Source organism: Loxodonta africana, chromosome 14 (assembly GCF_030014295.1).
Source record: "Loxodonta africana isolate mLoxAfr1 chromosome 14, mLoxAfr1.hap2, whole genome shotgun sequence".
In the NCBI taxonomy this organism is placed as follows: domain Eukaryota; kingdom Metazoa; phylum Chordata; class Mammalia; order Proboscidea; family Elephantidae; genus Loxodonta; species Loxodonta africana.
Window position 1 is genome coordinate 85,121,573 of NC_087355.1, and position 13,912 is coordinate 85,135,484.

A 13,912-nucleotide genomic window follows, 5' to 3' on the forward strand; every position below is an offset into this window, starting at 1 on the left:
ATCCATTGAGAATCTCATAGAGCGACATGAATGGAGCATTGGCCATGACTTCAGGGAAAGATCAAGCTGCTGTCAAAAAAGGAACCTATATACACAAAGACAAGTGTCCATGAAACTGGTACAATCTGAGTAAGGCCAGTGGGTTGTGTCAATGTCAGTTTCTTGGTTGTGATATTTTCCTATAGTCATATGAGTCAATGCCATTGGGGGTAATGGAGTGAAGGGAACAGATGATTAATCTGTTATCATTTCTTACAGTAGCACATGAATCTAAAATCATCTCAAAATGAAAAGCTTAAAAAAAAAGGAAATCTTGGAACGGCACTAACAGCCATGCTAACTTCTGATCAACTATAAATGGAAGATCAGACACAGACTGTGAATAAAGAGGATGAGCCATCGCCAGGTGTGTGACAGTCCCATTAATGAAATTATAGAGGATACCAGAAGGTGAATAATTCGTGGGTGACTTCTAAAGTTTGTCAACACTCTGGAGAAACTATCAGGAGGTCATTTGCTTTCTGACAGAGAGGTGTACCCTTGTGAATTTAAAATGATCCAATGTTAAGCCTGCTCGCTGGAGATGCTGAAAGCTATAATTTAGAGAAGAATGGAGTCATTCATTCTGTCACCTGCATTAAGTCCTCTCAGGTACTCAGCTTCATTTTTATTTATTCATTGCTATTCTGTGGATACTTCGTTTTCTCGAGCCACCCTTTGAAATCTTCTGTTCAGTTCTTTTACTTCATCATTTCTTCCTTTTGCTTTAGCTGCTTGATGTTCATGAGCAAGTTTCAGATTCTCCTATGACATCCATCTTGGTTCTTTCTTTCTTTCCTGTCTTTTCAATGACTTCTTGCTTTCTTCATGTATGATGTCCTTAGTGTCATTCCACAACTCATCTTGTCTTTGGTCACAAGCGTTCCGTGCTTCAAATCTAGCATAACAATGATTTTAAGGATGGCGCAGGACCAGGCAGTGTTTCGTTCTGTTGTGTGTAGGGTCGCTATGAGTCGGAACTTACTCAACAGCTCCTAACAACAACATTCTGTGGATTCTCAACAGCCATGAACCATCTAGTCTTTCACATGTTATTTGCTTCCAGAGAGAGAGAAAAGGAGAGAGAGGGAGAGAAGCATCTAAGTACATGCCATGTTAGTTGTGTGCAAGTTTTGGGGGAGCAGAAGGTCAATACTACAGAGTCCCTGCCTTAAGGAGCTCCCCAAAAAAGAAACAGAGAAATATGTGAAGTACTGCCCAGGGAGGTGAGTATCAGGGGAATCTTGTTGCCTCATTTTTATGTTGATACATAACTTTTTTTTAATGTACATTTTCATGGAATAAATGTACACAGTTAAAAAAAATCAACTTGTTTCAGGAGAATAGAGACTAAAACTAGCGGCCTACAACCCCCTCTACTTCTCACTGACTGTTCTTTCCCTCTTTGGACCTCAGAGCTGTTAACTCTAGTATTCTGCACTGTATTTTTTAATGAATACATTGATAGTATCTTTCCTTTATTTTTCTAATATCATACTTCTATAATTATGTGACTCAGCAAAGGAACGTAATGCACTATGTTTATAATATGTAGTACTATGCCCTTCCTACACAAACTTTCTGTTTTTCCTGAGTTAATGCTTGCCTCATACCTCTCCTGGGATTCTCCTTGCTTCTGTGTGTCCTGGAGCACCTGCTGGGCCCCACACCTTCTCCTATTTTGCTTTTATTCTCTCATCTCGGTAGAGGATAACCTCCAGGAGATTCCTAACAATAGGTTAAAAGGCAGTAAATTCTGAAATGCCCTTTTGTGCCTTCACATGAATTGCGAGTTTGGCTAGATAAGCAATTCTAGTTTCTTTATAGCTGAATTATATAGAAATGTGCTCCTCTCATCTTTTTTTGTCCCAGCTTTTCCATTGTTTCTACATTTAAAGACTTATACTTCCTTTATTCCATTAATAAAATTTTGATAATGTCATTCAGCAATGTGTATTTGGGGATAGAGGTGAGATAAGAGTATTTATTTAATGTGCTTTTCTTCTTATTTATGTCTTTATTCCCCACTCTCCCTCCCATGTCCTTTGTGCCCATCCAGAGGCCTATGCTGCCTGCTGTTTTGGGAGGTTCTGCATTCTTGGCAGTCCTAGGGAGATTAAGGTAAAGTTCTGGGAAAGAAGGTACAGTGTGAGAAACCCTAGACATTTTTCTTTTTCTCTGTCCTCTCTTATCAGAATGATGGAGTGGTCCACAGGGCCCAGGTTAGCCCTCAAACTTGGGGCAAAGGGATCAAGGAAGCTATTCCTTCTGCCCCCTAAAATTAGAGTGTAAAGTAGCTTGTAATTCACACATGACCTAAAACCTTTACTTGAACATCTATTTTTATAGACTGGTTTCTTGAAGTACAACTGATCTATGGTAAACTCTACCCTGTTTTATTGCAGAGTTCTATTTAAGTGACAAAGCACATACAGTCATGTAACTACCACCATCAAGATCAAAATTACTCCCTCACCTACTAAAATTTACTTACAGTCATTGTAGTGAACCCCTCTTCCTATCCCCAACCCTGGCTCTAGATTTAACAAATATTTCTTTGATGTGGAGTGTCCTCAATTCATACACGTTGTTTTGTTCCATATGCAAAGATAAGAGGACACAGAGATTTAGGAAAGTTGCCATAATTTCATCTTTATGACCCACAAAGTAATACTGGAACTTTTAGACAAGCAGAATTTTAAGGAAGGATTTTCAGAGTAGCTAATTCTTTTTTTTTTAATTTAATTGTACTTTAGGTGAAAGTGTACAGCTCAAGTTAGTTTCTCATCACAAAATTTATGTACATATTGTTCTGTGACATTGGTCGCAATCCACACAATGTAACAGCATGCTCCCCTTTCCCCTCTAGGTTCCTTGTGTCAAATCATCCAGTTCCTGTCCTTTCCTGCCTTCCTGTCTTGCTTTTGGGCAGGAGTTGCCCCTATGGTCTCATATGTTTGATTGAACTAAGAAGCATGTTCCTTACATGTGTCATTGTTTGTTTTATAGGCCTGTCTAGTCTTTGTCTGAAAAGTGGGCTAATTCTTACAGTGAGTCTTGAATGATGAGTAATTTTAGCTTGATAAGTGCAGGGAAAAGGGGACATTCTGAATACAAGGAATGACATGTGAGAAGACCTCAGAATGTATGAATAGCCACGCTGAAACAAAGGGTATGGGAGCGAGAGAGCTGGAAAGAAAGGCAGAAGCCAAATAACGGAGGTTCATAGGTAACATACTGAAATGTTTGAACTAATGGGAAATCTATTCAGTGTTTGGACAAGAGTTACATAATCAGAAGCTCTCTTTTATTCTTACTTTTTCTCATTTCTTAATTAATCGAGTCTTGTATGTTAGCAAACACAGGAACAAAAATATGCCAGCTAAGAACTATGAGTGAGAAAATAATTATCTAAAGTAATAGCAATTTTGATTAACATATCATTTCTATAATTCCACTTGCATGGAAAGTGGAATCAAGGAGAAAAGGGATATATAGGAAATAATATTGACCAAATTAATGTCATTTCAAGATTGTTGAGCCTCTATTGGGCTAGGCACTAGGCTAGATAAAGAGGGACTATTCAACTTGGGGAACAGTGTGGAGACATTTTCACACATGGGGCATTCCATACTAATATTGTCATTAGCAAGGCACCCTATGCAGAAGATTAGTGGTAGGATGAAAACCACTGCTTTCATATTATTGGGTCTATGATGGGGAGACTCAAAAAGTGAAAGGAGTAAGAAAGTAAAACTAAGAGAGATAAAATAACTTCTTGAGTGACGGAGATAACTGGAATGTAAGGTTTTAACTGATTTCAAGGCCACTGATCTTTCCAACATATTTCTTGTACAAATCAGAAGCCTTGTTCTCACATCTCACTCACAGTCCCTCTTTAGCTTTGTGACTTGGAACAAATCCTCTTGTTTCTATATCTCCTGTAATCTTTTCAAGAATGTTGCTACTTTATTTAACCTCTCGCTCACCTATATCACAGTCCTCTCCCAAATTCTGGATGATGGGCACATGCCATCCCTATGTGAATACATTCACATATGTTGGGTATAAAGTAATAACAATGATAATACATGCACATATGCACTCTTGCTGTATTGCCCCGTATCTAATCCTATTTCCCTGTTCCCTCTCACACACACAGAAGTTTCTCCCATAGGTTTTTTATGCACTCAGTATATGCTTCCTCACTTCTAATTCCCTTTTCAATCCATCATCACGTCTTTTTAAAATCCAAAAATCCACAAAATTGTTTATGATAACATCACTGTGGTTCCTATTCCAACAGTCACTTCTTGGCTCTTTTGTTAATTAACCACTCCCTCCCTCAAGAATTCTCCCTTTACAGATTCTGTAAGCCCACACTAAGTTAGTATTCTCCCTCCTCTCTAATGACTCCTTCTTAGTCTCTTTGCTCAGACTTCCTATTCTACCTGACCTCTAAATGTTGGTGTGTCTTTGGGTTTTATTCTGGAAGTAGGAGAGTTTATGTCCGGGACTTGAAGAGAACAGAACCTTTCAGTAATACTGATGCCTATGCCATAGAGAAGGACCCTGGTGGCACAGTGGTTAAGTGCTGGACTGCTAACTGAAAGGTCAGTGGTTGGAACCCACTAGCCTCTCCATGGGAGAAAGATGTGACAGTCTGCTTCCTTAAAGATTTATAGCCTTGGAAACCCTAGGGGTAATTCTACCCTGTCCTATAGGGTCATTGATGAGCAGGAATCAACTTGATGACAATGGTTTTATGCCAGAGAGAAAACATTAATCACAATAGCCAAAAGGCGGAAATAACCTAAATGCCCATGAACAGATGAATGGGTAAATAAAATGTGCCATATACTTCCAATGAAATATTATGCATCCATAAAGCGAGATGAAGTTGTTGTATATGCTACAACATGGCTGAACCTTGAAAATAGTAAGCAAAATATGTCAGACAGAAAAGGACAAATATTGTATGATTCCATATATATGGAATACCTAGAATGCGCAAATGCATAGAGACCAAAGTTTATTAGTGGTTTTGGGGGGTAGTTGGGAGAGAGAAATGTAGGCTATTGCTTACTGAGTTTCAGTTAAGGATGATGGAAAAACCTGGAAATAAATAATGACAATAGTTAGATAACACGGTGGATATAATTAATGTCACTGAATTGTACATGTAAAAATGGTTGAAGCAGCAAATGTTTTGTTATATATTTTTCACCACAATACGTATATATGCAAGTATATATATATACACACACATACATATATATATATATATAATATTATATATAGTCGATCCATGACTTCTATTTATTTTTACTGCTCTTACCTTGGTCCAAAGCAATGTCATTTCCAGCCTGGATCACTTCATAGCCTCCTTTTTGGTCTCCTTAAATTTTAAGCTTTCCCTTTTCCATTTTCCAAAAAGCAATGAGAGTGGTCTTTTAAAAATGTAAATTACGTAACTCCATTTTACTACTTAAAACTGTTTATTATCTGCCCATCAGATCAAATCTGGTATAAACACTTCACAGTGTACAAAGAGGATGAATGATCTGGCCCCTAACAATTTATTTCAAGTTTGCATTTAACAATTCCCTCTTCCGAAAGCTTACTCAGCACAGAGAGGACTATGTTGGCAACCCTAACCAAAACGGCCGCCGACAGTCAACCTCCGTCCCGGCATGCTGTTTATCTGACACCACACTGAAAACAATTTCCAATGATCTTGTTTCTTTCTTCCCTTTTTTAAATATCTTTATTTAAAAAAAATTAAATAATATTTTATTGTCTTTTGGATGAAAGCTTATGCGGCAAGTTAGGTTTCTGTTTGACAATTTCCATACAAACTGATCAGTGGTGTTATATTTTTCACATGCTATCAGTATTCTCTTTAATTGTGTTCTGGTTATTCCATTTTCAGTACTCTAGTTTCCCTGCACCCTTATCTTCTCATCTTTGCTTTGGATTAAATGTTGACGTTTCGGACTCAGACAGATGTTTTTTTAGTGGAGCACTGATGTAACAGGTGGTGGTGGGTGTAACAGGTAGCATCCTTTATTTTGTGTGTCACTCTGCTTTTATGTTAAAAAGTAATCTCAGGGGATAGTTTTGGTTCAAGGCTTAAGGGACATCTCAGGGTGATAGTCTCAGGGAGTCTTCTGGTCTTAGCTTGTTCAGTTAGTCTGCCGCCCCCCCCCCTTTTTTTTTAAGAATTTGAGTTTTGTTCTGCATTTTTCTCCCATTCTAACCAAGATCATTTCTTGTGACCCCAGTCAGATAGGTCTGTGGCGGTAGCTGGGCAATATTTAATTTTTCTGGTCTCAGGGTAGTTGACGTCAATGCTCATATAAGCTGTCAGCCTTGTAGATTTCTTCTCTGAGATTTTTGTTACTTTCTTATTCTTTTGTTCCTGATGAGTAGATACCAATAGTTGTATCTGAGATGACCACTCACAAGCTTTTAAGAACTCAGATGCTACTCACTTCACAAGGACACAGAACATGAACTTTGTGAACTATCTTATGCCAATTGACTGAGTTGCCCCATAAGAATATGGTCCTAAGATTTCAAATCCAGAAAACCAGTCTCAGAAGGTCTTTGGTTATGTCTGAGGAGTATCTATAGTTACGACTTCAATGAATATATGTGTATGCCCCCATATACCTGTATTTACATGTACATATAGCTAATTCTATCTGTTCTTACATATGTATACACCTATACCTACCCACATTGATCTTGTTTCTTTATTTGCTTTTTCATTGCCTATTATTATTTTTTTATTATGTATATCACTAAAATGTCAGCTTTTTGAGGACACAGTTATTTCTACCCTGTTTACCACTTTTTTTTTTTTTTTTTTACCACTTTATCCCCAGGCTCCAGCAGTACCTGGAACCTATTAGCTACTCAATAAATATTTAAATGAGTTAATGCACATAATTTTCTCAGATCAAAACCTGACATCCTGTGAGCACTAAATAAATAAATGTCAGTCATTAATGAAATTTCTGTCAATATTTTTATTATTTGAACAATTGAATAAATGAATGAAAAAATGATTTTGTTTTTCAATTTCCTCACTTGAATGTAAGAAATACAAATTAAATAATCATTGAGGCCCCAAATCCGTGATTAAATTATACTTTAAAATTACTTTACATGGTGAGAATTTTCAAGCATTTGCCCATTTTCTATCTGCTTTCCCTGAATTAATGTAAATCTAGAGTAGCCCATCAGATATAAGATGTGGTTGTCATTGTTGTTAGGTGTTGTGGAATCGATTTCCAACTCATAGTGACCCCATGACAGAGTAGAACTTCCCCATAAGGTTTTCTTAGCTGTAATCTTCACAGAAGCAGATCCCCAGTTCTTTCACGAAGCCATTGGGTGGGTTCAAACTGCCAATCTTTTGGTTAGTAGATGAGTGCTTAACCATTGCACCACCAGGGCTCCTTAGCTATAAGATGCATGGTGAATAACAGTAAAAAGATGAAAGAGTACAGCTTAAGTTTATTGATCAACCTGAGTCTTTGGTTCTTCAGCTTATAGATGCTAAATAATAAGCCCCAAGTCACTGAGTTGCCATGATGCCTAGAATGGAGAGCATGTTAGTTTTGGGAACACTGAATCAATTGCTATGAATACAGAATCAGTTGAGGGTAGAAGTGTCACAGGTACCAACCACTGATAGTTGTGTACACCATCCATAGAAGACAATAAGAAACAGCCCTTTTGGTAGGAAAAGAATATGTTCAACTCTTTTCCACTATAGCAATGTCTCAAGACAGTGTGTGACAGTCATATGGGACAGGATGAGATTTTAGATCAAATGAGAAAAGTGGCAAATATTTACATCTTTGAATCTACGCTGCTATCCACAGCCACTGTGATTCCCTTAGTTACGACTTGATGAATAAAAAGATATTGCAAAAAAAGGGTGGGAGAAGAGTAGAGGGATCTGTTAAGAAGTTATTCATAACAAAATACATTCACCATGACTTTATAGTTATTGAATGGCTTTAGAATTAGTGAATTTTTCACGTTGTTTAATCTCTCTGAGCTGAGATTTCTTTGTGAAATGGAGTTGATAACACCTAAACCAAAGGAAAATGTGAGCATGTCTAGCACAGTTTCGGACAGATAAATGACGCTGAACACATTGTGGTTTCTTTTCCTTTTCTTTCCTTTCCTTTAAATTGGCTTACATGTAAATCAAATGTCTGTTCAACATGATGGCTTTGTTCCAAGGTATACAATCTATCAAAATGCACACACACTTATTTGCAAGGGAGATAGTTTGAGAAATAATCCCCCTGGTTTAGAGATGACAAAAGTCTATTGATTTCTTCCCTTCTGACTTTCTCTGTAACAACATGTTTATAAGATAAAGAGAAATATATATATACAAAACAAAACAAAATATTGCCATCTAGTTGATTCTGACTCATAGCAACCCTATAGGTCAGAGTCGAACTGCTCCATAGAGTTTCCAAGGAGCAGCTGGTGGATCCAAACTGACAACCTTTTAACCACCTTTCAGTGGGTCTTAACCACTTTACACCAAGGCTCTGTATAAATACTTATATACACATCCATCTATCAGTTTGTCATACTGTGGTGGCTTGTGTGTTGCTGTGATATTGGAAATTTTGCCACCAGTATTTCAAATACCAGGGTCACCTTTAGTGGACAGGCTTCAGCAGAGCCTCTAGACTATGACAGACTAGAGAGAGAGACCTGGCAGTCTAAAAAATAGGCCAGTGAAAACCTTATGAATAGCAGTGAAACTTTGTTTGATATAGTGCCAGAAAATGAGCCCCTCAGGTTGGAAGGCATTCAAGAGATACCAGGGAAAAAGCCGGCTCCTCAAAGTAGAGTTGACCTTAATGACTTGGGTGGAGTCAAGCTTTTGGGGACTTTCGTTTGCTGATATTGCTGACTCAAAGTGAGAAGAAACAGCTGCAAACATCCATTAATAATCAGAACATGAAATGCATGAAGTTTGAATCTAGGAAAAATAGAAATTGTCAGAAATGAAATGGAATCCATAAACATCTATATCCTAGGCATTGGTGGGCTGAAATGGACTGATATTGGCTATTTTGAATCAGACAATCGTTGGTCTGCAATGCAGGGAATGACAAATTGAAAAGGAATGACATTACATTCATTGTCAAAAAGAACATTTGAATCACAATGCTGTCAATGATAGGATAATATTCATAAGCCTATAAGGAAGACCAGTTAATATGACTATTATTCAAATTTATATACCTAACACTAAGGCCAAAGTTGAAGAAATTGAAGATTTTTACCAACATCTGCCATCTGAAATTGATCAAATATTCAGTCAAGATTCACTGATAATTACAGGTTATTAGAACGTGGAAGCTGGAAACAAAGAAGGATCGGTAGTTGGGAAATATGGTCTTGGTGATAGAAATGACACCAGAGACTGCATGATAGAATTTCACAAGACCAGTGACTTATTTACATAACTGACTGCTATCCATGTGGACCTCACCAGACAGAAAACACAGAAATCAAGTCTATTATATCTGTGGAAAGAGATGATAGGAAAGCTCAATGTCATCAGTCTGAACAAGACCAGGGGCCAACCGTGGAATAGACCACCAATTGCTCATATGTAAGTTCAAGTTGAAGATGAAAAAAATTGAAACAAGTCCACAAGATCCAAAATATAACCATAAGTATATCCATCCAGAATTTGAAGACCATATCAAGAATAGATTTGACACTTTGAACACTAATGACCAAAGACCAGATGAGTTTTTAGAAGATATCATGGACTTCATACAAGAAGAAAGCAAAAAGTCATCAAAAAGACAGGAAAGAAAGAAAAGACCAAACTGTATGTCAGAAGAGACTCTGAAACTTGCTCTTGAATGCAGAGTAATTAAAGGGAATGGAAGGAATGATGAAGCTAAAGAGCTGAACAAAAGATTTCGAAGGGGGTTTAAGAAGACAAAGCAAAATATTATAATGAAATATGCAAAGAACTGGAGTTAGAAAACCAAAAGAGAAGAACACAGTCACATTTCTCAAGCTGAAAGGACTGAAGAAAAAATTCAAGCCTCAAGTTTACAATTTTGAAGGAATCCATGCACAAAATACTGAATGATGAAGGAAGCATTAAAACCAGGTGGAAGGCATACACAGTCACTCTACAGAAAAGAATTGGTTGGCATTCAACCATTTCAAGAGGTAGCATATGATCAAGAACTGATGGTACTGAAGGAAGAAGTGAAGGCCACACTGGAGGCATTTGTGAAAAAGAAGGCTCTAGGAATTGATGGAATACCACCTGAGATGTTTCAACGAACAGATGGAACTGCTCACCTGCCTATGCCAAGAAATTTGGAAGACAGGTACCTGAATAACCGACTGATCGAGATCCGTATTTGTGCCCATTCCGAAGAAAGGTAATCCAACCAAATGCAGAAATTATTGAACAATATCATTAATATCACATACAAGTAAAATTTTCCTGGAGACCATGCAAAAGCTTTCGCAGCAGTACATCAACAGGGAACTGGCAGAAATTCAAGCTGGATTCAGAAGAGGACTTGGAACAAGGTATATCATCGCCGATGTCAGATGGATCCTGGCTGAAAACAGAGAACACGAGAAAGATGTTTACTGGTGTTTTATTGACTATGCAAAGGCATATGACTGTGTGGATCATAACAAAAATCTGCTGCAAAATACTTCTTTGAAGTGTTAAAAAGCAAAGATGTCACTTTGAGGACTAAAGGGTGCCTGATCCAAGCCATATTTTCAATCACCCCATACACATGTGAAAACTGGACAAGGTATGAGGAAGACTGAAGAAGAATTGATGCCTTTGAATTATGGTGTCGGAGAAGAATATACTACAGACTGCCGGAAGAATGAACAAATCTGTCTTGAAAGAAGTACAACCAGAACTCTCCTTAGAAGTGAGGATGGCGAGACTTCATCTCATGTATTTTGAACATGTTATCAGGAGGGATCAGTCCCTGGAGAAGGACATCATGCTCAGTAAAGTAGAGGGTCAGTGAAAAAGAGGAAGACCCTCAGTGAGATGTGTTGACACAGCGGCTGCAACAATGGGCTCAAGCATAGAAACTATTGTGAGGATGGCACAGGACTGGGCAGTGTTTCATTCTGTTGTACATAGGGTCGGTATGAGTTGGAACCAACTGGTACATAGATAGATAGATAGATAGATAGATAGATAGATAGATAGATAGATAGATAGATAGATAGATAGATAGATAGATAGATAGATAGATAGATAGATAGATGATAGATAGATAGATAGATAGATAGATAGACAGATAGATGATGGATAGATAGATAGATAGATAGATAGATAGATAGATAGATAGATAGATAGATAGATAGATAGATAGATAGATAGATAGATAGATAGAGGAAACCCTGGTGGTGTAGTGGTTAAGTGCTATGGCTGCTAGCCAAAAGGTCGGGAGTTCGAATCTGCCAGGCGCTCCTTGGAAACTCTGCGGGGCAGTTCTACTCTATCCTATAGAGTCACTATAAGTCGGAATTGACTTGATGGCAGTGGGTTTTTTTTTTTATATATAGATACATGTATGTATATGTATATATATGTATATACTACTTATTGAATAGCAGGAGCCCTGGTGCCACAGTGGTTAAGAGATCAGCTGCTTACCAAAAGGCCAGCAGTTCAAATCCACCATCTGCTCCTTGGAAACCCTAAGAGGCAGTTCTACTCTGCCCTAGAGTGTCACTATGAGTTGAAATCGACTCAATGGGCAACACACTTATTTTTTGTTTGTGTTTTTATTGAATGGCAAAAAAGTCCAAAGATCCCCTCAAGATAAGCCCTTCAAACACAGATCTTACAGGCGTTCTTTGTGGAATTTAATCATGGTAAATTTTAATGGCATCATTAGCAGTGGAATCCATGTTGCCCAGAAAGCTTATAAAATTCTAGCAATGTTTTTGCCTAATAACCAATAAAGAAATTTGTTTTTCTGCTTTTGTACAAAAACCGTACATAGCTATTAGGCTTCTTAAATGTAAGATCTTTCCTTATTTATCTTTACATCTTTTATACTTAGTGCAGAGTTTGACATATAATTGGAAGAAACAGATGTTTATTGCATTAAATATGCAAATGCCTGAATGGAATATTTTTATACAGATTTTTTAAAAAAATATATTAAATTCAAAAAACTCATTATTGAGTACTTTTAGTGTTCAAGGCATTAGATTAGTCATTGCGAGGGATGCAGTGATTAATGAGAGAGGTTCTTTTCTCCAAAAGCTTATAGTTAGTGGACAAAAGTGCTTAGCTAATAAGGATTCTAATGTAAAAGTTCCTATGATCACTGCTATGATAAAAGTAAAGTTATACAGGAGCACAATGAAAGAAAATATTAACTGCTGCTACAAGGAATTTGGAAAATGTACTTGGAGAGAATTAGGTTTGAAGTAGGTGTGTGTGTGTGTTTAATGGGTTTTATTATAGGAACAAGCAAAGAAAGATCACTGGAAATATGAGGTGTTTTAGGAAATTGTGGGGCACCTGGAGGTTCTAAACATAAAGTGTGTCAAAGAGGAATTGTAAAAGAGGGATACAATACAGCAGCTTGAGGGAAACCAAGAATGCCAAGGACACTATGCTAAACCAACACAGCAGCAGTGGCTTTAGAGCAGTGACAATGTTGTGTCTCAAGCCTAGGGACTGGTGAACTGACTGCCCCAAGGCAGTATTCTTTAAGGGACCCTATTCACGTGGTCGTGGTGACCCCGTGTGTAGAACTTCTCCGTAGGGTTTTCAAGGCTGTGACCTTTCAGAAGCAAATCTCTGGAACTGTCTTCTGAGGTTCCTATAGGTGGGTTAGAACCACCAACCTTTCAGTAGTAGTTGAGTGCTTAACTGTTTGCACCACTCTGAGTCAGAATCAATTTGATGGCAACTAAAAACAACAAAATTCACGTGATACCAAAATCCTGATTGTGAATCAGGTGTTCAACCCGGACAGGACAATTCATGGAGAAGCTTTTTAACTCAGCCCTCTTAGCACTGTGTGCAGCTCACAGCAGGATGCACTGCTGAATGCCCGGTGAGAAGCAGACACAGTTATCTGGTAATAACACTGTCCCGGCCAAAATAACAAACGAGCCAGTCTTAGACGTAATACAGTCAGAATGTTCCTTAGAAGTAATGGTTGCAAGACTTCGGCTTGCTTACTTTCGACACGTCATCATGAAAGACCAGTCATTATAAAAGGACATCATGTTTGGTAAAGTAACGGTCAGCAAGAACAAGGGAAATCCTCAAGGCGTTGCATTGACACAAGAGCCACAATAATGGACTCAAACATACCCAGGATGATGAAGATGGCACATTTTGTTCTGTTTTACATAAGGTCACCAGGAGTCCACTTGGATTCAATGGCAACTAACAGCAACATCCAGGCCATATTGGGTTCCTCCTCCCCAAATCTAAAAAACTTGTTGCCAGGGAGTCGATTCCAATTCATGACAACCCCATTTGTTACAGAGCAGAACTGCTCCATATAGGGTTTTCTTAGCTGTAATCTTTACCGAAGCAGCTCACCAGGCTGTTTTCCACAGCACCTCTGGGTGAGATCAAAGCACCAGGCTTTAGGTTAATAGTCAAGCACAAACCATTTGCACCACCCAGGGACTCTTTATCCTTCCTAAGGAGGTAATGGAGCCCTGGGGGCACAGTGGTTAAGAACTCAACTGCTAATGAAGTGGCTGTTATTTCAAATCCACCAGCCACTCCTTGGAAAACCAATGGGGCCATTCTGCTCTGTCCTGTAGGGTCACTATGAGT